The 5,134-nt window shown below is 34.1% G+C and overlaps 1 pseudogene; it reads right to left on the reverse strand.

Annotated features, from left to right (window-relative positions):
• Positions 1-1,116: 1,116 nt before the first annotated feature.
• LOC141499156 (heat shock cognate 71 kDa protein pseudogene) lies at positions 1,117-2,530 on the reverse strand (annotated as a pseudogene).
• Positions 2,531-5,134: the final 2,604 nt, after the last annotated feature.

The following is a 5,134-nucleotide window of genomic DNA, read 5'->3' on the forward strand; positions in this document are numbered from 1 at the left end:
AAGTTGACACTGATGTGATGTTAAAAAAAGTAAGATTGGATAAAGAAAGAATTGTCCTAAGTGAAGAAGAAATAAGAGGCATACTAAGGGTAAATTATATCACATGAAGAGGTTTGATAGACCTGTTACAACAGAGGAAAAGAAGAGTTGGGAGTAGCATTGTTTAAGTCTTACTCTCATTCAATTTGACTAAGAGGGAATAAGATACATTGTTTGTTAGAAAAAAAAATACCTTTTACCTACAGATGAGTAGTGGGAAATTGAGGAAAAAAGTAGGGGTGGGGGATAATAAAAAAGAGGGGCAAATTGAGGGAAGCAGGAGGTAAAAGCAAAATATTGATTTAAAAAAGGTCAAAGTGGAAGGAGAAAGAGAGGACATAATATAAACAGAAGAAAAATAGGATGGAGGGGAAAATACAGCTAGTAATCATAACTACAGATCTGAATGTGATTCACTCTCCTATAAAATGAAAGGAATTGTAAAGTGAATTAAAAAACAGAATCCTATAATATGTTGTATACCAGAAACACATTTGTTGTAGATAGATATACACAGAGCAAAGATAAAAAGCTGAGAGTATATTATGATTTGTGTGAAGTAAAATAGCAGATGCAGCAATCATGATCATACACAAAGCAAAAGCAAAAAAAGATCAAATTTAGAGAAAAAAGGAATGAAACTACATTAACTAAAAGTTATCATCAACAGTAAATGAAGAGAAATCCTAATTATATATGAATCAAATGGTATAGCATCTCAATTTTTAGAGAAGTAAAATGAATTACAAGAAAATGTAGCAAACTATACCAGTGGGGGTGCTCAAACTCCCCTCTCAAACACACCCACAAACTAAATTTAAAAAAAAAAGACAAGAGGAAAGTGAATAGAATTCTAGAGAAGTTAGATTTGCTAGAACTCTGGAGAAAATTGAATGGAATAAAAAGAATAAAGAATTTTCTGTCGTACATTGCACCTAGACAAAATCTGATCATGTACTAATGCATCACAATAAAGTGCATAAAAGTAGAAATTTTAAATGCATTTTTTCAGCTCATGATGCATTAAAATTTATTTGTAATAAAGGTCTTTGGAAAGATAGAATAGAAATTAAATCATCATAGGTACAAATGGTAAGAAAACACAAGGGTCTTACACATATATTTTGCACCTTCTCCAATTCTTTTTTGCTGATGCTCAAATCCTTCCTTCTCAGCAGTCTAGTTCTTATCCAGCCAGTTGATTATTTCATTATATTTGTAAAGAATCTTCTGTTTGTCTTCATCATCAATTTTCCCTTGAACTTTTTCATCTTTTATGTTAGCCTTCATGTTGAAAGTATAAGATTCAAGGGAATTCTTGGAAGACACCTTGTCTCTCTGCTTCCCATCCTCAGTCTCATATTTCTCATCTTCCTGAAGCTCAATTTCTTCTTTGCTCTGATGGCCTTTGTCACTGGTGATGGTGATCTTTTTCTGCTTGGCTGTGCTCTTATCCATAGCAGAAACATTGAGAATTCCATTTGCAGCAATGACTAATGTCACTTCAATTTGAGGAACACCCCTGGGTGCTGGAGGGATTCCTGGGAACTCAAATTTATCAAGCAGGTTGTTATACTTTGTCGTGACTCTTTCACCTTCATAGACCTGAATAAGCACACCAGGCTGGTCGTCTGAAGAGGTGGTAAAGGTCGGTGCCTGCTTGGTGGGAATGGTGGTATTGCATTTGATCAGAACTGTTATCACAGCACCAGCAGTTTCAATTCAAAGGGAAAGAAGAGTGACATCAAAAAGCAGCAAGTCTTGCACATTCTCAGATTTATCTCCTTAAAGAATGGCAGCCTGGACACTTGCACCTCAGGCAACACCCTCATCAGGATTGATACTCTTGTTGATCTCCTTGCTGTTGAATAAGTGTTGCAGAAGCTTCTGGATTTGGGGGATGGCAGTGAAACCACCCAAAGGATGATGTCATGAACCTGTGATTTATCTAGCTTATCCTCTCTCTCTCTCTCTCTCTCCCTCTTTAGGTTTTGCAAGGCAAATGGGGTAAAGTGGCTTGTCCAAGGCCACACAGCTAGGTAATTATTAAGTGTCTGAGGCCGGATTTGAACTCAGGTACTCTTGACTCCAGGGCAGGTGCTCTATCTACTGCGCAACCTAGCCGCCCCTAACTTAGCATCTCTTAATGTCTTTTCCAAAGAGTCCAAGGTGTCACAGAAAAGATCAGCATTCAGCTCCTCTAAATGGATTCAGGTGATTGATGTATAGAAGTCGATACCTTCATAGTGGGAGTCAATCTCAATACTGTCCTGCATACTGGAAAAGAGGGTCTGTTTTGCATGTTCTCAAGAGGTATGGAGATGGCAAACAGCCCTCTTGCTCTCCTGATGTCCTTGTCCTTTCACTTGAACTCAGAAATGAAATGATTGACCATGTGGTTGTCAAAGTCCTCTCCACCCAAGTGGGTGTTCCCAGCTGTGGACTTGACATCAAAGATGGTACCTTCAATGGTAAGAATGGAGACATTGAAAGATTAATACATTATGACTAGATGGGATTTATGCCAGGAATGTAGAACTGGTTTAACATTAAGAAATCCATGGTCACAATTGACTATCCTGATAATTAAACTATCAAAAAATTAAAAGTATCTCAATAGATACATTTTAAGGAAAATTCCATTTATTCATATTCCCTCCATTGTTTATAGTAGGAAAGGGGCTGAATTTTGTCAAAAGCATTTTCAACAGTTCATATGATAATCACATGATTTCTGTTGGATTTGTTTGGGATATGTCAGTTATACTGATGGTTTTCTTAATATTGAACCATCCTTTTATACATAGTATAGAACCAACCTGATCAAAATGTATAATCCTAATGATAACTTGCTAATCTCTTTGCTAACAATTTTATTTACATTATTTTTCCTTATATTCATTAGGGAGATTTGGCTATAATTTACTTCTGACTGTTCCTGGTTTGGGTATCAGCAAAATGTTAGTGTCATAAAAGTAATTTCAAAGAATATGATTTTATTTTGCAAAGCAAATGGGGTTAAGTGGCTTGCCCAAGGCCACACAACTAGATAATTATTAAGTGTCTGAGGCTGGATTGGAACTCAGTTACTACAGACTCCAGTACCAGTGCTCTATCCACTGTGCCACCTAGATGCCCCCTTCCATCTATATTTTCAAATAGCTTATATAGCATTAGAAGCAATTGCTAGTCAAATGTTTGGTAACAGTCATTGATGACTTCATCTGAGAGTGGATAATTTTTCATATAAATTCATTGATCAATTAGTTGATTTCTTTCTCTGAATGGGGTCATCTTATGTATTTTATTTCTCTTCTTTTAACCTGGACAAATTTATTTTTTATAAATATTCATCCATTTCACATAGATTGTCATATTTTGTGGTTTATAGATATAATAGATCTGAATTATTAATTTCCTCCTCATTGGGGTGTGTTAATCCCTTTCCTTTTTCATACTGGTAATTTGGTTTATTTCTTTCTTTTTATCAACAAATTATGCAAAGTATTATTTTTATTGTTTTTTTCCATAATAATAACTTTTAGTCTCATTAATTAGTTCAATAGTTTTCTTACTTTCACTCATTAATTTCTTTGATTTTTAATTTGGTATTTAATTTTCCAGCTTTGGAGTTGCATGCCAAATTCATTAATCAAGTCTTTCTCTAATTATTTATGTATACAATGGGAGAAACAATTTCTACTCCCTAAGAATTGCTTTGTCTACATTGCATAAGTTTTGATATGATATCTCATCATTGTGATTATCTTTGGTAAAATTATATATTTTTTCTATGATTTGTTTTGTTTTAAACCACTGAGTCTTGAAAATTAAGAATTTTTAGTTTACAATTAATTTTAGTTCATCTTTCCCCATGGTCATTTATTACATGGAATTTTTATTCCATCATGATCTTAAAGGATGCATGTAATATTTCTGGTTTTCTACCTTTAATTGTAAAGTTTTTGTGTACTAATACATGTTCACTTTTGCTGCAGGTGTCATGTACCAATGAGAGGAAAGTACAGTATATTCCTTTTTATCCCTAGTTAATGTACTTTAGAAGATTATCATACTTTACTTTTCTAAAATTCTATTTGTTAACTCTTTTCTATTTTATGGTTAGGTTTATCTAATTCTGAGAGAGGAATGTTGAGGTTCCTCAATAATATATTGCTGTCTATGAATACATGCAGTTCATCTAGTTTCCTCTCTAAGAATTTGGATGGTATACTACTTGGTGGTATATTGATGTTCAACATTGTTATTATTTCATTGCCTATGGTACCTTTTAGGAAGATGTAACTTCTTTCCTTATCCTTTTTGATTAGATCTACTCCTGTTTAATAAAGTATTCTGTTCCAGCCTTTTACTTTACCCTGTATATCTTTCTGCTTCAAATGTATTTCTTTAAAAAAAAACATAATTTAAGATTCTGTTTTTTAATCCACTCTGCTACCTACTTCCATTTTATGGAAGATTTCAACCCATTCACATCTATAGGTATGATTACTACCTGTATTTTCCTCAATCCTATATATTCCCTGTTTGTACTTTTCTTTCACCTTTCACCTTTGCCCTCCTTCCTGGTGTTCTATTTTTGACTACTGCCTCCCTCAATCTGCCCTTCCTTATATCATTTCCTCCCTTCATTTTCTTCTCATTTTTCCCCCTTTGCCTTTCCTTTCTTTATTCCCTCCCTTTAATCAATGTCTCCTACCCCTTCCTCTCCCATTTCAGTTTTTAAATCCCTGTAAGGTAGGATAATTTTGTAAACTCTATTTGTAAATATATGTTATTAACTCTTTGAGCCAAATCTGTTGAGAGTAAGGTTTACTCAGGGCTCATACCTTCCATTCTTTCTTCTACTATTAAGGTCCTCTGTAACAATCTGTTTGCTGTTATTTATCTTCTTTGTTTCCCAGTATAATCCATCTTTATACCTTAATTGTTTTATACCTGACTTGTATCAAACCCCTAATTTAAGTACATACCTAAAGTATAAGAAATACATCATATTTCCCCATGCATTAGATGCCCCTTTTTCCAAATAATTTGAGATATAAAAACTGGTTGCATCTTATACAGTGATCAT

This window comes from Macrotis lagotis, chromosome X, assembly GCF_037893015.1.
Source record: "Macrotis lagotis isolate mMagLag1 chromosome X, bilby.v1.9.chrom.fasta, whole genome shotgun sequence".
Classification (NCBI taxonomy): Eukaryota; Metazoa; Chordata; class Mammalia; order Peramelemorphia; family Peramelidae; genus Macrotis; species Macrotis lagotis.